Here is a 26,056-nt window from a genome sequence, read left to right as displayed (position 1 = left end):
CGATTCAAACACGGTCGAATAAAGATTTCGAGTGAATCGTCGACGGGCCAGCGTCAGACTTTTGTCCAGGATTTATCCCGATAACTGTCGGCTGGTCGTGGCGTGGCCGCGATTGAAATCGATAGTGTAATGAAGTGTACGCGCTGTGGAAACGCGGTGTGATGTTTTTATGTTGCTAGCGCACACGATTTGCATGGTGCATGAGCATACGTGTCCCGCTGGATATCTTTCTGCAAAATAAAAATAAAAAAATAAAAAAACGCGGCAAAGGCGAAAAGATTCGAGGGAATGAGGGGACGGTTGGAATCGAAAGCGCAAAAAGAAAAAAAAATCCAATTCCTCCTATGGAATCTGATATCCATAAGGGCGCAACAGGCCGGCAATCAGAGCTCGTTTATTAAGCTCGACTTGTTCCGCAGACGAAATAACTTCGAATTAGGAAGACATCGAAATTGTATGGAAAATGTATCGAAGTATCGAAATGTTGTTAGTCCCAAGAGAAATTATGTTGCATGCGCGGTATATTAGAACGTGGCTAAGAGGATATTGGGGCTATGCAAATACGCAAGAAAACAGAGGGAACTAATATGATCACAGTGCAAACGGATAATCGAGATGTTTGCGCGGTTATGCGCGTGTATGTTGGCGTTCGATCCAACGTTTCGCGCGATCGACGATTCGATCTAGCCAAACTTCCACCCAAAATCCATCTCCCCGCCTTTCTCTTCTCCCCCCTCGCCTTCTTTCCCTCCCAACGATTTGAATTCGTCAACGAGGTCCAACCGAATCTATCTTATAAACGATATATCATTGATTCACCTCTCCGTCTAAAATTTTCAATTTATTAATCTATTCACCGTTCCAGAAATAGTTGACGATTACATTATTAGTGGAATATCATCGAAATCTGAACGAGTTTCCAACTTTCGCGAATTCAGCTTCGATCGATCTGCGCGCGCGCGTGTGTATGTGTGTATGTGTGTGTGTGCGTGTCACCGAGCCGAGAGCCACGGGGAACGATGGAAAAAACGTTGCTTACTTGGCAGGCCACGTTAGCTTTTATCCGTGCTCACGCTTCAACTCGTGAGATCTAAAGATCCGCCGCGTGCCAACTTTCCACTTAAGAGTCGCCTCCTCTTCTACCTATCGCAGGGCCTCCCTCCTCCTCCTCCGCCCTGTGAATCTTCGTAATCCGCTCCCGTGGAACGTGGAGATAGGGATTCGATTGGAAGCGAGGGGAAGCGTTGGTTTCGCGGCCAGTTCATTAAAGAAAGTGGTTAATCGGAATTTATGGGCGGTCCAGCTCTCGCAGGTATGTCGGTCGTGCAATTTATGCGGTTGGATAACATTCTGAAATTGCTTAATGAGGGTGCGATTAATCAAACGTTCTGCAAGATGATCGACCGCCTTCGCAAATTCCGCCGGAAATACGCCGAGGGGGATCACTCGGGATGAAATTTATCGCGAATGTTGTTCGTTGCACGCGCAACAAATACGAGCGGCATCATGTTGAATTACCGCAAAAAATATCTCCTCTTCCGCGTGTATTGTCGGTGTGAACCATTGCAAATTTCGCGGAGCGTCTTTTTTCTAATCCAATGATCTCTCGTATGAAACAAAATAATAGATTTTCGTAACAGATGTTACATCGTATTTTCTTCTTAAATAATTATATTTATCGCGAAACGAAACGAAATAATAATAAATAGTGAAAAATTAATATGAAATTTCACTCGTAATTACGGAGGGGGAGGGAGAAGGGGATAATTTTCTGACCAACCGCACGAGAATTCACGGAACAGCGGGAAAGCAGTGGACCATCCATTTACGCGATACGATTTTATTCGATTTTCGTCGCGTTAATTCGCCGGCCGGTTGAATTATAGTCAATTAACGGATGCGGTCGCAAAGCTTAAATTTTTCCAAGCTACCAGACCGGTCGCTCGAAATAATCTCGAAATTACTCCGCCAGAGTGGAACGAGCCCATCTAACTCTCTCATTAATATACGGCCCCAGGAGTGCGAGTTATGCGACATAACTTCGATATTTATGTCGCTCTTCCATCCTAAAATGCATCCCCCGCCCCCTTGGTTAACAGTCACGCCACGTAAACTTTTTCTCCTTCTTTTTCTCCTTCTTTCTTTTCTTTTTCTCTTTTTTCCCTTCTTTTTTTCTCTCCTTTTTTTTCGTTTCCACCCTCCTCGTACACGTACACGTTTGCTTCTTTTCTTCAAAACGTTGTTCCGTGTCGAGGCTACTTAAACTTCGTTGCGTGCGTATAATATCCCGTTGTTTAAAAATCCTTTCGTGACTTGTCGTGATCTAACAGGTTAAAAATTTTCACCATTTTTCTCGACTCGTCGTTTTTCGAGAGAGGTATACAAAAAAAAAAGAAAAAAATTGGGAGGCATAATGGGCTGAATGTCTCGGATATTTCGTGCTTCCGTTTGTCGCGACTTGTACGTTCTATATCTTGCTTTTCTTTCACAAAGTAATAGAAAAAATTTAACGTAGGAAATAAAGAGAAGATTCTTCGAGGTACTAGAAATGGGATGTTTGTTTAAAATTTTTGAAATCTTTTCGTGACAGAGTAAGAATAGTACAGTGCTTGCATAATTGCATAATAAAATTTTACGTAAAAATCTTTCTGTGCGAATCCAACAATGTTAATGATTCGTAGATTAGATAGATATTAGATTCGTAATTTTAAATTAAATAAAAACTGATATCGTTTTAATCGATTTCTAACCCCGTGAGAGTTGGTAAAATTACATTGAAATCTTGAGCTAGCTCGATTAGTTCGAAGGTTACGAAGTATCATCCTTGGAACGAGTATCATTGCCTTCGTTTCTTCCTCGACTTTCTTTATATCAGAAAAAAACATCTCACGTTGTTCATCTCGCGTTGAACAGTTCCAACAGATCGAACGTATCAAAACGATAAACCACTTCTGTTCAAGTATTCTTCAGCGGGGAGAACTCTTGCTCCATCTTGTTTTCCCCAATCACCTTCCCGACCAGATATTTTCTTTTTTTCCTTTTTCTTCCTCTCCTTCTTCGACAAAAATCGATATTTCTAACTTCGCAAAGATGAAAATCAGAAATGTGCACCGTTCGAAAAACCTCGAAAAAAGGGTCCCTCGAGACGAGCAATTAGGAAAACCATCCTTCCAACCTGAAATTATTTCCCTCCTCTTTTCCCACGATTAATGAAAGAGCGCGAAACCAACAAATTTTTCACGATAACTGGAAATTTCCAGATCCTGTTAACGTTATCGTTAATCGAAAGCAACGGTTTGAAGAGTCCGGAAATTCGAATTTCAATCCTCTGGATATGGAGCAACTATAAATCCTTCCTCCAAATTAACTTTCACGGCCATTACGGAAATTTCGATTCCGCTTCGCGGCTCGTTTCATCCGTTAAAGGATTATCGTATTTCCAAAGGTTTATCCTAATTAACGATGCATGAACGGTCGAAATCGCGGTGGAACAGAGGATGGAATTTCTTGTCGAGGCAAACGAGCTCGTCGCAATAATTCGAATCCGATAGGCTGTAACGTATTTAATTGTAAACGTATCGCGAAATATAGAAGCCTATCGGACAGGCCGTATCAAATTCCATAGCTACCTGTTGCTCTCAGAAATTTCCAACTAAAGTATGTCGGCATGCGGCCTCACCACCCTAATTAACCTATTTTCCGCCCTTTAAACGGGGGAAACAAACGCATGGGAAAGAATGCGCGGTTAATGTTGCATCGCAGCGTTATTGGATAATGGAGGACGAGGGAATTCGCCATGATTTTGCCGCGCCGCGAGGCGACGAAAATTTTTATGAAAAATACGTCGCGAAATAATGGAAAAATTTCTATGTCAGTGTTTGAATCCAATTTGTTTTAATATCCCTCCGCCGCGCCTGCGTTACGATTTTTTTAGGAAAAATACGACGAGGTTTCGTTGGATGGCTCCTTCCAACGAGATATAGAGCTCGAGAGAATTTTATGAAAAATTTTTGAAGAAGGGAAAGAAAAAAAGAAAAGAGAGAAAACTATTGTTCAATCTTTGCGAAATTTTTCTTGGCAATTTTTCAGTTCTCCTCCGTTGGAAATTTCCGTGACGAGAAAAAACGGAAGTGGAGGGCTCTCTCGTTACGAAAAGTTTTCGTGGAATTAACAGGTCGAACGGTCCAACTTTCGAAACGACGAAGGGACCGAAAGTAGCGCAAATTCTTCGTGGACGCGTGGAAACTTTTCCACGAACGAGTCGGGCAATTTTTTTTCAACATTCTAAATTTTCGATTCGAACAATCGGGCCGGGTTAATTTATCGATGATGCGGCGTAAATAATATCGTAAAATTTTGTGACGGGTCGAAATATCACGTTGACGCGTTCAGATTCACACCCAGAAAAAAAGAAACTTATGCGATCCCTATCGACAGCGACGTGAACAAGATGGAAGACTTGTCATTTATGTATATCGTACGTCAAAATATTCTGCCCCTGGTCCACTGGAAAGGTCCCTTTATGACAACGTGTTACGTTCCCCGTCAAATATCATCTATTCTCTCTCTCTTTTTTTTTTTTTTTTTTTTTTTACACCTATCTATCTACTCCTATTTCGAAATTCGAATTTTCGCAGTATTCCCCATCGCTTTTCCCTCTCTCCCGATAATAATCACCGTGCATCGCGATTCTTTCCTTTTTTTTTCTTTTTCGCTTTGCGCTTTGGTAAAAAGAAACTCTGCCACCTGTTGTATCATAATTATTCCACCACCTTTGAGAACCGCCGTGAGCTTTAAATAACTCACGTGACGTGATAGATAACATCGTTAGCCATGGCTCCCCTAAAAATCAGTTCAACTTGTTGCGTGTTTCCCCGTTTCTTTCGTGAGTTCACGCGGTATAGAATATAAAATGCAATTTTTCAAAACGAGTTACGAGACTCGCCCCGGAATATCTGCCCTTCGTCGGGCATCGCGATGATATTTATGCGTTAACGCCTCACTTTTCAAGGAAAAAAGAAACACTATTTCGCAGAAACACTTTTCGAGCAATCGTGAGAGAAGAAACGGAGGGAGAAAAATCTGAGGGAACATTCCAAGAAACATCTCATTCGAAATATCGACCACGTGGTGCTCGCCAACGAGTTGTTTATCCACCCTTATTTTCTTCCCTTTTTTTACGACCGACTTTATACGCGCGCACGCGTGTGTCGTTTCCAATATAACGCGACCGAAATTATCCGTCCAATCGTCATGAAACGCAAATGAAAAAAATTTCGTATTTCTGTCGTAGACACAGAGGGGACACGGAGAGATCGAGCGTATATTTTTCTCCCCGGAAATTTTTCCTCGTGTTGTATGGATCAGAAATATTTTATACTCGACGTAGAGAAAGAGAGACTTCACCGCGTTCAAATGTCAAAACACGGACCTCCAACGATTTTAATATAACGTAGTAGCGACATAGTATTTTACGCATGGTGATTCGCTTCCATCGTCGCGGAGTGAAATGAAAAATTTCCTAACGATGAAAAAGAAACGAATTGGCCACGAATTTTCCCTCTGGTTGGATTACTCTCTCTCTCTCTCTCTCTCTCTTTCTTTCTCCTCGAAATGAAAGGTTAGGTTAATTGCGGTTCATTTGTTTTCTGGTTAAGGCAATCCTTAAGATACGCCGCGTTTCGCCTTCTTGTAATCTGATCTCGAGCCATTATTTAATTCAAACGCCGATTATCTTGAAGAGAAATCGCCGTATTCTTTGGTGGAAATTAAAATAGGAAATTAAAATAGATGATTATCATCAGGCGTGCTGTTTTATTAAAATTCCAATATCCAATTCGTACGAAACGGGAAAAATTTTTCAAGAACGATCGATTTATTCTTTCTTCAAGAATTCTTACGAAGTAAGAGCGCAGTGAAAGTCGTCGTCGTGATTTGAAAATTTCTCTGAAACGGAAACATTTTTATAAATTTCTCGATTTTCTCGTTCAATCACAGTACCTTCGTCCAATTTCATCGTTCCTTAGGCGATTCCCTCGCGACCCACGGCTAAAAGACGCAAAACATCGGCTACCGATATCATCGAACCGTTCCCTTCGTAGAAAGATCAATATCGGTACAAATGAAACTTTTATCCTTCTTCGATAACAGCAAAATCTTTGCAATAACGAGAACAGAATCGGCTCCCGAATTGGCTCAAATTTTCTTCCAGATCGTTCCGTTATACGTCAACGTCTGAATCGGATCGGGGGTGACGGTGAAAAAGTTAAAATTACCAACGTAATACTCTTTCTTCCGATACTTGGTTAAAATTAAGAATCTACTTCTAACATCTAAGTGGCATTATTCTAGTTTCTAAGAATAATGATTTCGTCACCTTTAAATACTTATTAAGTAACGAGAATTTTAACAAGGATTAATAGCAAAGTGGCTAAAACGTCAGATTACCGATTTTGCTAGCCAGGGTTCGATTCCAATCGGGCCGAAAAATTTCTCATCTCGTGTAAAGTTAATTCTTAAACCTTTTTTCGTCCCCAACGAATCACGATGGACGCAAATTGTTGAAATTCTTGAGATTAGCCAGATTACTGCAAATAAAAAAAATCTTTTCGTCATTAAAGGAGAAAAAAAGAAAATAAAAAAGAGAATATCTTATTACCTTTGCACAGAAGGAAAGAAAGAGAGAAAAGATTGAAAATTCGACGTTTTTGAGCCCATCAAAAAGCTCGATGACCTTGCCCTCAGTCTGTGGATAAATTCTTAGGATTTCTTGACGCCTAGGGAAAGGAAACAAGGGGATGGAAAAAGTGATACGATGATCGTCGTCGTATTTATATCCCTTCTTCTGTACAGAAGCGAAAAAAAAGTGATAACTGAAGTAAGGGGAAGATTTAACCCCAAGCCTTTAGGGGGAAAGGTACATACACAAACACCCTATCATCATCCCGTCTAACCGAATTCCTAAGAAAGAAATAATTGGGAGAAAAGGGAAGGAAAATGATATGTGTGAAAAGTTCTCCTCCACGTATAAGTTCCATCGATGACGCAATATATACTCCCCTCCCCCCCTATATCTGTGCACGAATAGATTCGAAGCAAAAAGGATTCTTTGAACGTGTCCGACTGGGACTACTCTCCCTTCCATCGTATGTATTCATCCCCTATGGATGGAATGAGAATCAACCCCCGTATAGAAGGAGATCACGAAAAGGGGAAGTAAAAGAAAAATAAAAAAGTGTCGTCCTTGCCTCTGAATCAGAGGGAGGAGAAGAGTACTGTAAGGGACGAAGATATATGTCAGCTTTAGAAGGAGAATAAAATCCAGACACACGATCTGTCTCTTTCTTTCTAAGAAGTCTTACGTGAGAATCTCTCTTTCTCTGTCTTTCTCTTTAAGGGTCTAACAGAATTCGAAAGTCGTTGAAATTTCAAAAGAACAACTTTTGGAAATGTGTGCAAGGAAGGAAAATTGTCATCCCAAGAGAAGAGGGGAGGGACAAAGAGATAACAAAATTTCTACACACTTGTCTCTCACGGAAAACGAACGAGAAGTTACAAGTGGAGATAAAACCGGAAAAGAATCGATTAGGATTCTAGAACGTTCCGTGAGATGAACGGAAGAGGAAAATCAAGAGAGAGACATATATAGGGCCCCGTCGATCCGTCGCATCCATTATTCCTAAGCGTATGAAGAAAGAGCAGAACCTGGTAATCCAGCAAATACGTTCGTTGCTCATCGTTGATTTCGCGATACACTTCTTCTACGAGGTTGGATAAAGTGGCAGGAATCAGAGGAGAAGAAAATGTGACAGAATGGAAAACAGAATGGAAAGAAAGGATATATATCGATAAAAAGAAGGGATATTTCGAAGAGAAATCCTTTCTTAACGAGGGATGAATATGTAATAATCTTGGACGTGAAAATATTCGCGTAAAATTTCAATTTCCTCTCGTCTCTATTCTAATTTTCTAATTTTTATTTTTTTCTCCAACAGATGTATTTGATAATTCTGTATAAATACATCATCTGCGATTGGAGATAATTTATAACATACAAATTTAATAATTCTAGATTAAAATCACGCGATATTTAAATGTATTACAGATATACGCAGTTTCAAAACGGTTAAATCATGACCCGTTCGATCGAGTTATTATCTTGTTTATATCGGTAGGATAGGAATGAAATTACCACAGTCGGGTTAATTCGATCGATTATTAATTAAATTACGATTGCTGCTTCCCTTTAATCGAGAACGAGAAGAGATAATAGACGAAAAAAACGAGAACACACGTACATCGGGCATAAACAAAACGGAGGATCGCGATTTAAATACGGAGGATCGTGATTATTCGAAAAGCCACGATCAAAGAGTTACAGAAACTCCTATTATTTCATCGTTCATTTCAACGATCAACCGACTTTTCCGTTTTGTACGCAAAGCGAATCCTTCCGTATTATTTGCAATCAATCCTCTTCTCATCGTTCATCGATCCTTGAAATAAAAAACACGCAGAGATGGAAGGCATCTTGTTCTCCTCGAGCGATCATCATCGACGTCAATCGCGAAATCGTGGAAATCCTTTCGATTCACTTCCTTACCATTCATCCAGCGACAAGGATATCTAATTGAAACGAGGTTTAATCTGTTCCAATCTCCTTCCGTATCCCCGAATATTCTTTTAATTAAAGTTGGCCAGCAAGCATCGCCAGGAAAATTGGAATAATAATAGGTTTCGAGGGCGGAGAGGAGCGGTTGGAAACGGGTTGGAATTGCTAGTTTCACGTCACGTCGAATGGGACAGAGATAGGCAACTCCCGGCGAGGCTTCCGCTATCAGCCGGACGAATGCCAATAAAACGCGGAGATAGCGAAGCCTCGGTTTAACCAGCTGTTGATGCGCCATGGCGAAATATGAACAAACTCGTGTACGCGAGTTAGATACCATTTATACAACGATAACATTTAAATATCGGTCTACGGGATATTAAAAGCTAGATGAAAAATTACACGATTAGACGCCAATATATATATGTGTGCATATTATTCCGCATAAACTAATAATTCTCCCGTGCGCGTGCATTCTTTCTGCGCGATTTTTTTTCTTTTTTTTTCTTTTTTTTATTCACGAACCAATTTTGTACGTCAATCCGACGTCCCATCCGACGTTTCGCCCCCGATATTTACGCGAACAAATATAAAACGTCCATCTTGCACGATTGCGCCACGAGCGAAACTTTTAATTCGAATATTCGATTACATTCACTCCTCCTCCCCTCCCCCCGAGTTTCCCCGTTCGATCGAAATAACCGATTTGCGAGTGAAGGAAGGAAAAAAAAATAGACTCTCGAAATCGATGCGCGAAATTTGGGGAGAGAACGAGGTCGAAAAATCGAGAGGGGCGAGGAGCTTAAAATTCGTTCACGTTAGTTCAAGAGATCAGAATATCTACGTATCCCCTGAAATCCCCGATTCGATTCCCGGATCGACGATCGTGAGTATTGACGTCTCGCGAGAAATGAAATTAACCGTCGTCGCAGCGATTTTGGCGAAAACCGATTTTCCGAGGGGATATCGAGTTCTTCCGTGTTTCGACCATTTAACCAATAGAATAGATGGAAACACGGCGTCTAGCAATTTCGTTAGTCGATCGACGTGACGATTGAATCCCTCCCTTAATCCCACGAAATTTCGACTCGCGGTCGCGGGACGAAATGATGAGGAGGGTAAGGAATCAGGCGAACTTCCTATTCGAACGTTCAATTCGAAAGAAATCCAACTTCGCAACATCTACTTATTTCCTTCGACTCTCGCTTCGAAGATTTCGCGCCGAACTTCAACTTTCGTGGTCGTTCCCTAAGTCGAAATTGAAAATTAGAGGAAGGACGGCGCGGTGAAAAAGCTTGTAGGGATTAAAAGTTTGGGCGGGAGAGATCCGGGGAGAGAGAGATTCGTCGAGAATGGAATTAATCGGGTGGAAAACGCGATAGGGAATCGAAAGGGAGGACCGAGTTATTCGAGGACGCTAATTGTTTAGCAGCGACGAGAATATCTGGCAGTAATTATTGACGTCCATAATTCCTTGTATCTACATCGTCGTTTACCGACTTAGCAGGATAGCAAGCATCGTGGATGATAAGCTGTTGGCGGTGATATCGTTCCATTGTGATCGCTAATCACTCCTATCGGGGCTGAACCTTGTTCGAGGGAGAAGGATCGTTCGTCGAACGCGGGCGTCGATTTAATTATTGCAAAACCGAAAACGCGTGATAAATTCCTCTTCCTCGGGGTTAATTTCAGCGGAGAACAATCGATACTCTCCCTCTTTTTTCTTTTTTTCTACGAGTAAATAGCTCGAGGATCCAGGGATCCCCCGTCCTCTGCATTTCTGCTTAAACGGGTCAAGAGATTATCTGGTGAATTATCGGGCGACATTCCCCACGTGCACACGATACCACCTTGGTTTGGTCACCTCAGCAATGAGAATCTCCCGTTAAGGAGGAGAGCCTTAGAGAAATTTGCAATATTCCAGACTTAAACCATCGGTGGAATAAACGGAAGAATAATCTACGAAACGTTTCAAACAATTCGAATAATTTAATTCTTCTCCGCAAGCCACGGGATAAATCGTAGATTAAATTTGCATGTCGAAAAATTAACACTCGATAACCTCTCTCATCGTTCTCGTCGTTACGGAGAATTGAAATTGAAAATTTCATTATAAATTATAATTTATAGTCACGGAGGAAATATATTGAAAGTTAACTCCCAAGTAAAATACACGAATCTTCGTCATCGGGGGTAACCGAGATCTCGATTCCACTCGTATCCGTTCTCACCAAAGTGACAAAGTTTCGCTCAGAAATTTGCAATTCTCGACGAAAACGAGGTCTCTCTCTCTCTTTCTCTCTCTCTCGTCAGCGTCGTGTTGCAGCTTCTGATGTTTCGCACTCGATAAAGCCAAGTAACGCAGCGAGCAACAATCCCCATAACGAGGGACCGTGCGATATCATCGGATTATGTCAACATCGCGTTATACCACAACCTCTGCAATTTTGCACGCGCGGTGGTAGAACGCCACGTTGCACTTTCTTGTCCGATCTCGATGCGATTTAATTGAAACATAAACGGGTCCGCATTTTTTTTTCTTCCTTTCTTTTTCTTTCTTTTTCTTTTTTTTTTTTTTTTTTCGTTCGGAATGCAATTTCGCTCGCTTGATGGAACAATTGGCACGAACGAAAACGACACGGGTTTGCACGATGATCGACACAGCAGGGATTTATGGAATGCGAGTAACGTACAATGACAGTTCATTCAACGCGTGTAGAGGGGGCGGTGATTTATGACGCGCAACAATTTAATAAATGTCACTAAACGTAACTGGGAATACAACGCCGGTGCCGGATCGCAACACGTATTCGACGCTCTTCAACGTGTCAACAATTTGGAAACACACTGCCCTCCCTTGCTTCGACTCGGTCCCCGATCGAGGAGACACCATTAGACCACCAAACGGACCCTCGTCCAACGAAAAAAATACGATTTTCTTCTACCAGAGTTTCAAGGATTATTCCGAAGAACCGTTTTCTTTAATTAAGAGAAATTTTTAAACATCACCGAGGTTGTGTTTCCCTTTTTTCTTTTTCACGAAGAAACGAACGAACCTCAAAAGGGAGCGATTCCCAGTTGGGAAAGTTATTTTACAAGGAGCGTTGAAAAAGGGAGAGAAAGAGAGTGAAAAGAAAGCATCGAAAAGGGATCAACCGAGGCAAAAATGTCCTCCAAGATATTTCGTGTCCCGCTATAAAAATTATTCACCCTCTTCTCCCCCTCCCTCGCCACGCGTTTCCCCTCGTCCGCGTTCATCACCGTTCCATGGGGAGTAAGGAATTTTTCGTTTAATTAAATTTTTCCCCCCTGGCCCGTGGCGGCGCAAACAGGATTAAAAGATTCGTCTCGGTCACAGAGTTGCATCGCGAAACATTCCTCCCTCCCCTCCGCAAAATTGACCGCCGGAATCCATTTCCGTCGTGAAACTGGATCGCAAATCGCGACGAACATTGAACCGATCGACCGATGTCAACCGGCTTGCCACGTATTTAACCACGGCCACACCCTTCGCCCTTATTAACCGTTGATCGAACCCTCTTCAGCGAGGCGGGCCGCGGTGCCAAGATGCTCCAGACGGTCCCGCTATTCTCTGAATTATGATATTTCGGCACGTACGCCCGAAATACCAATTCCATCTCGAGCACAATTCTCTCAGTTGGACACGAGTGGGGAAGCGCAATTGCAACCCGTTCGATTATTATAATTCCGAGTTCCAACGGGAGAGGAAGAGTCCTCTCGTGCGCAATTTTTACCGTTACGGGTATTTCTTATATAGATATTTCTCTAGGCTCGAAAATAGCGAGATTGGAATCTTTTCGAGAGAGAGAGAAAGAGCAAGTGGAGGAATTCGTTCGAAGGTTAATTCCTGATCAACGTTTTTCTTTCGCCGTTTTCGCAAATACGAGCTGAATTATCTGGACGGTCGTTAATCGGTTGGAAACCAGAATTTAAAGGATGAGAAAAAAGGAAGAAAGAAAGAAGGAAGGAGAGAAAGAAAGATGAAAACAGCGGGAGATATTTCTTTCTAATAAGGAACGGAGAATCGCGTAATTTTTTAATGGATATAGCAATTCGGAATAATTGTTCCTTTCAACGAGAGAACGCGTCATCCCTTTCAAGGAGTTTCATCGTTTTTTCTCACAGAGCGACCGGATTGCCGTCTATTTTGCTCCAACGTTGATTGTTCGAGCAAATGTTTTCCCGGGCGAATATATATTTCGTTTAAAACTAAAACTACAACATTCCTCTCGCTTCTGATCCCCGATTATACATTCCTCTTATGAAATATGCAAGAACAATAGCGAGAAAAAGGTTCGTCCAAAGTCGGCTGGCTGCTATTTTCAATTTTTTTCTATCAATCTATATTCACCGCCTCGTGACCCGATCTATCCGATCTCTTTCGATCCGAACCAAGCTCTACAATCTGTTCAATCGGCTCCTCCCACATTTTCAAACGCCCCGTGAATATACTCGACCGTGAATAAAGATGCGGTCAAAACACCAATGGAATAAATAACAGAAGTTTCCTCCATTTCCTTTCGTTAAATCTAATCTTCTTGAAATTTTTATTCGCTTCCAAGACTTCTCCCCCTTTTATCAAAAACCTTTTCTTCCTTCGGATACGCTTCAATATTTAAATAGGCCGAATTATTTATCAGCCGCTACGAGAATATCGTAACAACGATCCTTTACGAGAGTAACGAACGTGAGAAAGCGACCGGCAAAAAGAACGCTATAAAATAAATAATATACGCGATCCAAACCGTTCACATCACACTGGTATATTCATTAAAACAGACCGTGATAACTACCACTGTCACACTGTTCGCCTCGATTCGATTCGAGCTCGAAAGGAATACGAAAGATTCTGATCCTGGCCGAACTATTCTCTCCAAGCTAGCTCTCCAAGGTAAGACCGACTTCGATTGAAATTACATTCCTTGTGATACTAGCCATCCGTGAGGTTATCGCGGGGGATTAAGACGGTAGTCGATCACGTAATTCCAACGGCGTGCCTCGATCAAACTTGCTCCCATTGTGGCGCGAGGCTAGATTTATTATCCCATTGTGAATTCCTTTGTGTCGCGATATAACTTTTCTAATTACCAGTGGGGGGGCAGATGCGAGGTGATGGGGCGCAATTACGTAAAGCGACATCGACAGCGGCCCAACCAAGCCTTTCCAACCTAACCTCGATCGGGGTAACGCCGGTATTTACCAGGTTGACGTGGTCCCATTAAGCGCGTCAATCTTTCCCACAAGCCATTCCCTTCAAGATCGAGCGACCGATCTCCTTGTCTCCCTTCCCCACGTTCCCTCGTCGTAATTCTATCTGCCTATCTATCCCTCTCTCGTCGATCCTCCTCGGAGGAGAATAACAATAAACGGATCCCGCATCCGTGTCGCGAGAGCGAAGTTCGGTCGGCCGAGAGCAGAGAACAAATGACTTTCGCGTCCGTGAAACACGTACAATGGATGATGGATTCTTCTTCTCTGGAGGAATCTTTCGTGGCGGATTTCCAGTTCCCAGTTTTCCAGACAAGTTTCTCATCGATATTTCTTTTTTCATTTTATAGACAGAAGACAGAAGGAGCGCAAGTCTACGAGATACTTTACCGAATGTAGAAAAGTTCGAGAGCGGTTTTTCCTCCCTCCAAGAGGGAGTAAGTGAAACTTCCGGTCGTTATTCAGCCAGGTGAAAATTTCTTAGACGAATTACGAGTCTAAGAATGAGCCTGTAAGTCGTCCAATGAACAGGGAAACGAATCGGCCGGGAAGACGAATCGGAAAAACAATTACGGGACGATAAATTGCTTTCGAACGAGTGGTCAACTTCCAATGGAGCTGATTTAAAAAGCGAGAGGAGGGGGAGGAAAAAAAAGAATTTGACGAACCATCGATAGAAATTGGTTCGAGTTTGCCAATGAAATGGACCTGGAGATGGATCATGAGGGACGGTCTTCGGGGACCTGCTTTTAATACCGTGCAACCTTTCTCTCTCTCTCTCTCTCTCTCTCTCTCTCTCTCTCTCTTCTGTTCGTAGGTTACTTACAAAAGAAGAATCCTGCTAGATTTTCTAACTCGGGACTAAATTCAATCTCGTGAATAAGTTACGGCCTGATTGAACGCCGGGTGAACACCAGCTGAACACTTTTTCTTTCTTTTTTTTCTTTTTTTTTTTTGTTCGACTTTGACAGGGAGAACGAAAACGGAAACTTCTCGTCCAGAGGTTAGAGAGAAGATTTTCCGTACCACCCTCGATTGCATTATGCGTGGAACTCGGTCAAACTGTATTAATCCTCGTTTTAAATTCATGCTTAAATTGCATAGGAGTAGGAAGTTGGGATACTACACTGTTGTATTAACCTTGTTTCGTCGGCAGTTTGTTCTTACCAGTTTCTTAAAGTCGTGCGGAACAATTGTAATAAATGGCGGAGGGAATTCCCGATTTCTTGCGAATCTAAATTCAGATTTACAGATACGTACCCTTCCATATTTGCAGTAACTTCGCTCTTGCAATATCGTCCAATAAAACGTCACAAACGAAACATTTCGCGACGCGATATTGGAAGAAAGAAGAGGAGCACTATCGAGTTACGAAACTGATAAATAGGTTATTTTAAATTTCGATTTATGGGATATATCTTTTTCGAAATCGATCCCCATAGAAAATTAATAATCGAATCGAAAGAGGAAGAAGAATAGGCAGCGATTAAGGACGAGCGAACTGAAAAGATATTTCGGTTATTATCGCTTTATTCGTATTTAAATCGAACTCTCGTCATAAATAATCATCGCGTGGTTGATCGACGTAAAGCAGAATTTGACGAGCAACAGGCAAAACGGGGATGAGAAAAATCGAAAGGGAAAAGGGACAACCGAGATCGCATAAATCACGAATCACGCGCGGTATTTTCACGGACGGTCGCGAGCCATACCTCATTCGATAATCGTCGCGTATAAAAAAAAAAAGAAAAAAAGTAAAAGAAAAAAAAACGAGAAATAAGCGGATCGTAGGACGAGCGATAAAAGAGAAGCTTGACAAGCCGGATTTTGCGATCGTCAGAATGGTCAGTCGAGCTGTTTTTCCATCGTTCTGACGGCTCTGTTTGATCCGCAATTTTTATGGCCGAGCTGGATCATAGCGTAAATCCGACACTTTTCGCGGACTGGATTATTACTCGAGATGCGAGAAAATAAAAAAAAAAAAAGATTATAAGCCGCATTAATCGAATCGAATCTCTCTGTCTCTCCCTTATTTTCATAAATCTGACTTCTCGCTCCACGTTTCGTTTCCTTCCTCGTTGTTTTTATACGAATCACACGTAAAGTTTTTCGAGAAAGAGAGAGACAGAGAGAGACTTGGAAGAAATATATTCGGCGAGTTTCAAGACGTGCGAGACGTGGAATATCGCGGTTCGTTGCAGAGGCAAGTTAAACAGGAACGCGTGGCCGAAAAAAAGGATTGATTCCACACAAGTAAGAGCGGAAGAACGATCGTTGTAGAAAACTGAACAGTTTCCTCTTGTTCGAAACTCTTCGAGTCGGGGATCGTTTAATCTTCCTTCCGCCGCGCGAGAAGTCCGCGGGAGAGGAAAAAGTCAAAAGACTTTGACGGTGAAGAGAGAGCGGGCAATTTAGCCAGTGCTTGTATTCGATTTAAAATATTTGGTCGGGAAAGCAATTTCGAACTTTGTCCCGTAGGTGCTTCGAAGGTGCTTCGAAGGTTTCTCCTCGCTGTTTTTCTACAGATAAATTTTCCTTCCACGTGTCTCGTTTTTTTCTTCTTTTTTTATTCCCCCATCTTCAACGAACGATACCTTTGGAAACCTTTCGACCGGTTGACGCGCTATTAGATTCAAACGGGATGAAACGAAATGAAAAGAATCTCCGTCCGACAATCGCACGGTTTTCTTCGAGCAAGGCAAATATAATATTCACCGCGTTCACGACACGATTCACGATCACACGATATGAAACCAGGGGAAGGAATGAGAAAATGAGAGACAATTTCCAAAGAAAAGGATTCTTCTTTTATACGGAAACGCCATATTTTTTTTATCTTTCTCGTGGTTCGAGGGGTGGGGAAGAAAGGGTGTCATCTCGTCACGATTCTTTTTCTTGGATCGTACACGCGAGACGAAAATGAACAGAACGGCGTTAGAAGCGAGACAAGTAGGGCACGGATCGCGTAAGGGTCGATACCCTTTTTCGGTTGTCCTAAATCCAATCAAAACTCTCTTCTCGCGCTTCTCCTCGGCTCCCTCACACCCCTCGATAACATCCGTTCGACCCAGTTCTACCGTTCAATGGGGAGGAAACAACAATTTAATTTACAAGTTCTCGCGCTCGAAAGAAGTCTGGTTAACCCCCTGGATAGTCGACGAAAAATTATACTTCCTTCCTAAAAGATAGACTCTCTCTCTCTCTCATCTCAAATTCGTTCAATTCTCTCATGGAGTTTCGATCGAATTAAAAATTAGGGGGAGACGATAAGCGTCATAGGGAATAACGACTTCTTTTTTTCCAACAGTGTGGGTTCCACTCGACGTCCCAATGAATGGAACTCGAAGAAAAACACGTTCGATCGAGCGTTCATCTTTCTCATCTTCCTCGCCAGAACTAGAAATGTAAATGGGATAAAGTAATGAATTATTGAAAACGATTCGAGAAACGAACGGCCCTCTCCTTCATCCCGTATGTATTTTATCGTATCGCGACAACTTTTATTTCGTGAACTTTGAAATTAACGAGCTTTCTCGATAAAACTTCCCATCGTAAATGATAAAACATATCCGGATTATGGCGACCTTTTCAAAGGGGATTTCGAAGAAAGGGCACCGAATGCGTCTCGCAATTTCCAATTCGCTCGATTTTAAAAGTATAATTGCCAGGCAAGCTGTACCGTCCCCCTGCCATTATATAACTTTGCCCGAGTCTTTGACATTTTTACATCGACCGTAATGTGATCGTGTTACGCGTCATTAAAGTGCGGCCGCCGATGTAATTGGTCCAAGCGAGAGAAAATAGGAATCGAGTCACGCTCTTTTCGATAATAAAATTCAACGCATCGCTTTTCTCTTTTTTTTTTTACATGTATCGACGTATCGTCTATTTCTATCTTTTCATTAAGGCTCGATAAAAAGGCTCGTGTCTGGCCACATCTCGATTCGAGTCTCGTTCGAAATTTTGTACGGTAATTAGGTTACTCAAACACGATTTCAAGTTGAACATTGAAAATTAATCCTCCTACTTTTCAAATTTTCATCAATTTTCGCGTGTACAACAATAAACTTGAGCTCGTGAAATTTACACTCTCCAGTTCGAAAATATGGCGTTCCAGCAAATATTTATAATACTTATTTCAAACAGAATCCGGTCGATTTTATTCCGAGCCCTCCTCTCTCTTTTGTTTGCGGATGCGACGGACAAACTTTTCCAGGAATATCCAAAAGTCGTCCACGATTTTCATATATCGTCTCGTGTCTACGACATTCGCTCCCATATATAAAAACTCCGACTCTGCGACGCGCCGGTAATTTATAAACGTTCGCTCTCGTCTCGATGGAATTTTCGATTCGACTCGTGAATAGGGACGATTTGAATCGTTTGATTAACAGCATGGATAGGATCCATTCATCGAGTGACGTTATATCGTACAGATTGAAGTAATGCATGTGCACGAGGCTCAATCAGAACGCAAGATACACCGGCGGCGTATTTACAGTGTCGAGCGTCGTTAGTTAGCTGTTCAGCACGATCAGGTACAAGCTAAGAGGTGTTCAATACCGGCCGCAAACGCTGGTAAACGCAACGTAACGAAGACCTATAAACAATTTACCATCGATGCTCCGTCAATTTAGGCGTAGGAGGCATTAATCACGACTCCAACCGTATATCGCCTCTTAATTAGTCCGTCAATTTATTCGTTCAGAGTTTTATCCACGAAAGTCAACATGTAAAATCTCCTTTTTAACATTTTTTCACTGCAAAAATTTGACGCAAACACTCCAAGGATTGGCGCACTTCGTTTCGATCTTACATCTCATCTCGGTAAAAAAAACGTTCTTTGTTCTTTAAGCAGAAATTCGATAAGATATACGTCGAAATGACGCAAAAAAGCGAAACCATTTTCTTCTCGATTATCGTGCGTTTGACATTCTTCGTGACAGGGCTTCATCCCTCCAGGAAACATACTTTTTCCATCGTCCTTCCGAACAACCTTCCCCTCCTCCGCGTCCGATCGATCGAACTCCGGATATCATTAAAATTAAAACACCGCCACAACCTGTCGTTTATCCCCCCGCCCCCTCTCCGTTACGTCCCTCGCGTGCGAGATATTTATTCAAATAGCCGCAGTTACACGGACAATTTTCTGCTCGATATCCGTACACGTCAAGGATCAAGTAAGTACGGATGGTGGGACGGAATCGCGAGAAAGGGAGAAATATCCATCGAGATTCGCGATCATAAATCTCGTATCTCTCGCGCAGAGTCGCGAAAAAGTAGTGGAGCCACGCCACGTTGGATTTTCTCGCGAGCATTTATCGGTTCGAATCGATCGATCTGGCTTGATCTATCGCATTCTTCACGTGCCATCGGACAAAGCTTTGTACGTGGCCGGTGTTAAGGGTGGAGGCGGGGGGAAGAGGGGGTCGGCTTTATGACAGCCCCCTATATTTTCCTGTTTTTCAAGGGGAAAGTAATACTCTGTACGGATTTACTCGTCACACGTTCGAGCACAATTCTCGATCCTCGATCGGATTAAGAAAAATGTTTCCCTTCCGCCACTTCGCTAGCTCGAGCGGTATGAAATTTTCACGAGTTCGACTCCTTTGACCAATCACCGCCCTCCTTTTCAAGTTTCCCGAGAATACACGCCGCTTTCCATTCGCGAGAAATAGAATTGGAATTGGCTCGCTATATTCGTCTCGAAATTTTTTCACAGTTTTTCAATCTCTTCGTCATCTTCGCCGATCGATCGGGAATCGGGTCGGGAAACTTTGCTTCGACAATTTTTCCAAACTTCTCGTCTCTGGTACGAAACAAGGCTGGTCGAAGAAACGGTCGGTGATTTAACGACGATTGAAAAAGCGGAAGGGAAGAGATCCGCTTCTGCGGACCGTCATTGGCCGCGTTAACAAGCCAACACGACTCGATTCGGATATTCTGCAGTCTTTTCGTCCATTTATACGTCGATTCATCGAGGCGGCTAATTGGACGGATTCGACGAAAACTCTTTTCCAAACAGTTTCTCCTCCGTTTTCGAGTGGGGCAACCTTCCGATGCACGCGTCTCTCGCGACGAACTTGCGGCCAACTTTTCCGATACTTTATTAATTAACTCCATCGATCGGATAAATTACACGCGGACTTCTCGTTACTCGTTAACGAACACGCTTGTTAATTGTTAATTTAACCGGTTATCAGGACGAGAGTTCGTGAGATCTTCTCGAGAATTAGACTTCCACCGATCCCTCTCTCCTTCTCTCTCTCTTATTGTTCTTCACGAAGATAATCGTCGTCTAACAATTCTCCAACTTTCCATCGAAAATTTATTTCCATTGACTCGCGATATACCACTCCTCGTACATATCTGCGCAGTATGGAATTTTTTCAAAAATTTCTATTATTCTAGAATTTCGCGATAACTGGAAGAGAGAGAGAGAGAGAGAGAGAGAGAGAGAGAGAGAGAAAATTGCAGAGTAGCAGGAAGTGTCCGAGGCACAAAAACCAGAGCTACGTGGTTAATGGGAAATTCGAGGAGATCAGATTCACCCTGGAAACTAAACACCCCCTAAGGGAGAGGCAAACGCTCTTTTGTCAGATTGAAAGTTATTGATTCCAATCTCCTCCTAGAAATTCCCTCCTGCGTTTCGCCTATTTCACGCGGTATATAATAACCCATTTCCCATTTAATTTTTTTATCCTTTCTTTCTTTCTTTCTTTCTTTCTTTCTTTTTACTTTTATTTATTCGTTCGCTCGTTCCTAATTCTTCTCGTTAAAACATACACACACATTCGAAAAAATTCCGCGCTCCATTATACATCGAACGTATTCATTAATCAATCTTCTTAATTTCATTCTACTCCGCCAATTTCTATGTGCCACGTTTCAATGAAAACGCAACGTGATACCAGAGTGTAATTAAGCCCGAACGAGTAACGTGGCAGACAGCTGAGAGGTACGCAGACCATCTCATGAATAACAAATTCAACGATCGCTTTTAACGTATTACCGATCACGAACTCGTATTTCATCGAACGTGAGAGCTCAGAGTGCTACGACGACGATGATGCACACATTCAACGTTTCGACGTTTCCATTTTATATTTCCTTCGCGTACACCGATCGTTTGCCGATCGCGTTGTCCGTGAAAAGGTTGCCGGAAAACGGAAGTGGCAAAATAGAAGCTCGTCTCTCTCTCTCTCTCTGTCTCTCGAGACGAAGAAGAATTTTTCCAAGCGATTTTTCTCTCGCGCGTGCAAGAGCATCGGTGTACGAAATTTTTGTGTCATCGCGCTGCCTCAACGCGGTTTGTCCAAACTCGTGCCAACTCATTTGCATTATTTTTCGTTTAAAATGCAAAACCACATTTTATGATGCGGCTAAGAGAGCGGCAGATTTCCTCTATGCGATTTTATTACGCTCGTCCATTGTGGGGAGAGGGGGAGAGGGGAAAAAAAAAGAAAAGAAAAGAACGAGATGAAAAAAAGCGATATGGGAGCTGTGAGAGGGATTATTGCCTTTTTGACAAAAGAATAATTGGAAAGAGGTGAGGAAATTTTTGATTCCATTTCGCCAAGATTCAATTTAAGAAGATTGAAAGAAAGGAGACGGGCGGAGACGAAAATAATTCCATCGAGTTTTTATCAATCGGTAATTGAGAGCAACGAGTTTGATAAACAACGCGCAACGGAATGAAAACGGTGTTTAGAATCGAGAAATTATGCACGATAAACACTTAATCGAGATCTGTAACTTGAAATATCGTTGATGAAACGTTTTAACATTGCCTATGGTAATTAAACCCTCGATACGGTCCACTAACAATATGCGAAATTGTAATTACGGTTCGACAAGTATCGAGATTATTCCCACAATTAATTCTACAAGAGCATTTCGTGCATGAAATAAATATTTCACAGAGAGAGAGAGAGAGAGAGCGATAATTATCACGAGGAAGAAATGTCTCGATGAGTAAAAATTATTTCTGTCCAATTGTTTCGCGAGCTAGACGATTAAATAACAATCACGCAAGGTGAAACAATGATCGAGAAACAATTTTCGCGTATATATACATATACGTGCGCGTGTGTGTGTACGTGTGATGCATATTAAAATAATACACATAGGAGAATAAAATTCGTCTCGAAATTATTTTTCATTCGTACATACCGATATATAGGTTCACGCCGTTTTCATGAATTTTCTGGCATTACGATCGATGCGTAAACATTCGAAATTAATTTCAGAAATATGTAGCAAATTCTCGCGCGTTACAAGCTAATTTGTTTAAAAAAATATGTGCACGCAGACACACAATGAATGGTCGTATCGCGCGTTCCAATCACGGAGCCAAAGCCACGCGTATCGTGTTTGCTCGGCCACGCTCCAGGGACACCTTTACAAAATTTATAAACCGGTCGTTCCCAAATTGTACAATGGATATATTTAATTTCGAAAATTATTTTCCAAAATTAGTAAAATGCTGCCCACATCGATCTCGGAAATAGCATTATCATTAAATTGTGTATTTTTTTATAACGAGTCTTCTTTTAATTTTTTTTTTTTTTTTCAATTCCAATTAAAATGAATTAGTTGGGGAAAAAAGAAATTTCCCTTCCGTTTTACACTTTAACAATTATCGATTTTACGATGTAAAAAAATAATATCCATGCCCCATGTTATCGCGCGGCACGTGCAAGTTTTCGCGATAACACCACCAACGCGATGATTATTATTATCATTATTATTATTATTATTATTATCATTATTATTATTATTATTATTATCAATATTATTATTATTACGATTAATCGTATTAACTGGTCGTAAGGATAGATAAAGGGTTATCGTGGTTACCGCATTCCCTATTAATTACTATATATCTTCGCAACTGTATCCGTAAGCAATCCCCAGATTATACCGTTACCAGCTGTTACCTATTATTAACCGGTCAGCTATTCTAATTATTCTTGTCCGGGGAGAATAGATCGCTGTTTCAACTTTGTTTCAACGACCCCTTACAATTATAAAGAGTTCCTATTCCCGGCTCCTTCATCCACCCTTCCTCCCCTCCTCCTTCTCTTTCTCTCATTTCGTGGTTTTCATCATCATCATCGTAACCATTATCCGTTATTATTTTTGATCGCGAAAAATGTATAATTAGAAATTCTCGAAACTTGTTGAGAAAGACTTTTAAACGCGTTACATTTTAATTACGTTTCTGCTATCCAGTTAAAATATCACGTTAAATTATAAATATATTAAATAACCATTAACAACTCTGTTACGTAATAATAAATGGAAAAACGAATCTCGACGCAAGCACGGGGCACATTATAACCTTTTACTCTCTTCCTCTCCCCCCCTCTCTCTCTCTCGTTTAATTTAATCTACAAAAATTGGCCCGATCCAATTTATAATTATTGCCCTTTCGCATCACCCGTTGCTCGTGTGTTTCGCAACATGCGTGATGCCTTCCATTCTTTTAACCGGGAACGGTTTACATCGGAAATGAGATTTCAAAACAAATTTCATCTCCGAAAAAATCGTACAGCTTCGACAGAGTTGTCGATCTAATCGATCGACAGATTCGTTCTTCTTCCCTTCCTTTCCTTTTTCCCCCCTTTCGCGTCTAATACGGATATAAAATACATGATATAATCGTCAGCCGAAAAAATTCAACATCGATTCAACCCCGAGATATCCCTGTCATTCCCGCCATTCATCCCCATCTTCGCAGTCACACCCAACCTTTTCACGCCCCTCTGGTTCAAGCATTTTTCACACCGTCGCTCGTGTCACGACATATTCTCCTCTCCCCTTCCCCCCTTTGCGTTACGCGCAACATTTATTCGATACGACTATATTTATAAAGAAAGAAAGAAAGAAAGGAGAAAGAAAGAAAGAGAAAAAAACGACGAGACAAATTTCGTCCTATACTCGCGTTCAATGGTGTCTTTCATCTCGACGTACGCGGAAAACCTCGAAAGGAAACGACAAAATCATCCGCGGTCCGTCATTTCTCTCTTCTTCTCTTCCCCCCTCCGTCCAATCGTGAAAAACGAACGCGTTTCTCGACACTTTCGCTCGCCAATTATTTCCACGCGTAATTATTCGTTAATCATTCGGCCGAGTGACTCTCGACGACGACAACCATCCGGTAATTTCGTCGCGTCGTTCGATTAAACAATGAGGCTACACGAGCGGGGGAAGGGGGTGGATGCAGATAATACGAGCATCGGCGACGAATTCTCGCGCGATCGATACCGATAATTCCGCGGAGTTATAATCGAATTTTATAAACGGGAACCTCTCGACTTTCGATCCCTCGCATCCGCGAGACAACGCTCGAACTGTGAACGCTTGCGCCACGTTCCGCGATTCACACCGCTCGCTTCGAAATTGGAAACTCTCCTGTCTCGAGCAAATTAATTTATCGCGGTTGCCCTGTTCAAAGGAAATTAGCAGGTGACGGTTATTATTTGACCGGGGTGTATCGTTTCATCGGCCGGAAAATAGATAGCTGATTACACGTATACGTATATACGGGGCGATAATCAACGGTAATTAATACAAGTCGTCGATTCCGGCGAGAATTTATTAAATTAAACCAGGTTTGCCCTTTGCTTTGTGACGATCCTCCGGCAAACGTGGAGGGCGGGGGTTCAAATTGTTTTAATTTAAATGACACAGGGAGGAGTCCGGAACGGGACGCGGGATCATTAATTATTCCCCTTTTCCCGGGGCAACGCTGATGAAACGGAGCCACCAAGTTTGATCGACTCTGAGATATTAACGATACGGAGATGTATCGTGGGGTGGACACAGACGATGACAGGGGATAACGCGAATTTTCGTTCATTGGATAAAGCTGCCGTTCTTCGTCGCCATTATTCGGTTGGAGATGAAGAAATCGCAAAAAAGCGAAAGCCTTCATTTCCTTCCTCTCGTCGACAAGCTGTCGTCGCACGGTTTAGGTTAGTTTTTGAAGCGCAGACATCTCCTGTTGTTCGCGACCTCTTCGCCCGATTCAAATCTCTATTCTCTATTCGTTCTCTCCACCGTTCATCATTCGTTAATCCATTCCAATCTTTCGCCCATTGTCCGACAATTTTGCCGAATAGCCATTTCTCTTGTTAAACAATTGTCGTGGTAACAGGATTTGCTCGGAAAACTCAATGGAAAACGAAATAATTCCGCGCCCGAAAATAGAGCGAAACTGTAACGAGATACGCGAAATTTCGTTTCATCGACGCTCTCCGTTAACGCCGATTAACAGAGAAACGCATTCGTCGTCGCGGCGATTCAACAACGATTCGCGTAATCGAGAATCTGGCTAAGAATTTCACGTACGCCACGCTTCCGCTGGACGAACTGCGAGATTAAAGGAGAATGAGATGGATTCGGGGAGGAGGGATTCAATTTAATAAAAGGGGGAATCTCCAACGTTGCACACGCAACGTTTCCCTTCGCTCTTGAATAATTTCATGTACCGCAAACGTGGTGGAGAAACATTGGAGAGGGCGACGATGATCGAGCGAGAAATTGGCAACCGAGGGAGATCCAAGCTGTGCGTTGCTCGCTTGTGTCTCAAGGAGAATAGGGAAAAGAGGAAAAAGAAGGGATCTTCACATTTCCTTGGTATCTTCTGGGTATCGTTCGTTCGTTTCGATTGTTCAGGAATAAACAGGATCATCCCCCACCCGACGCTTCATTAATTTTAAACGATACGGATTAATCGAATATTAATTAACAACGAATCAACTATCACACTTTGTAGATAAATTTAATTCGAAATATAGGGATCCAAAATGTAAGGGAATTACCGATAATTGATTGTCAAATTATATACGCATCCTAACGCGAATATCCATCGACTACTTCCGATCGATTTATAATACGCTCTTGAAAATTGTTTTCGATCTTTTCGATCCTAGAAAACGTTTCTTCTTCTTTCATCACCTTTCTATCGCCCTTCTGAATTTGACCATCAGTCTTCGAGCGAAAAGTTAATCTAATTTTTCGCACGGAGTGTAATAAATATATAACGAAATATATATGTGGGAAAATCGCGTGGAAAAGATGGCTGGAGTGACAAATTGGTACGCCCAACTGGCACCTTCCGCGAATCCTCGTAAATCCAGAGGCTCGCGTAAAACGCGCCAACGGTCTGGATTACTGTAACCGCAATAATTAGAAGCGAAATCCGCGGCAATT

The 26,056-nt window shown here is 42.0% G+C and overlaps 1 protein-coding gene across 7 annotated transcripts in view; it reads right to left on the bottom strand.

Annotated features, from left to right (window-relative positions):
• LOC107997472 (5-hydroxytryptamine receptor) overlaps positions 1 to 26,056 on the bottom strand; it is a 104,591-nt gene that overhangs the window by 64,330 nt on the left and 14,205 nt on the right. Inside the window, exon 1 of one of the 7 annotated variants that reach the window (XM_062083736.1) lies at positions 6,448 to 6,626. The exons of 5 other annotated variants lie outside the window; for them this stretch is intronic. The gene's annotated coding sequence lies outside the window, so the exon portion shown is untranslated. Of the gene's footprint in view, positions 1 to 1,039; positions 1,355 to 6,447; positions 6,627 to 26,056 lie in introns of those variants that run through there. One more of the 7 variants, XM_062083737.1, reaches the window with a different exon arrangement.

This window comes from Apis cerana, linkage group LG13 (genome assembly GCF_029169275.1).
Source record: "Apis cerana isolate GH-2021 linkage group LG13, AcerK_1.0, whole genome shotgun sequence".
Classification (NCBI taxonomy): Eukaryota; Metazoa; Arthropoda; class Insecta; order Hymenoptera; family Apidae; genus Apis; species Apis cerana.
The sequence above is the reverse complement of the archived record's forward strand: the minus strand, read 5'-3'. Positions and strand labels throughout refer to the sequence as shown.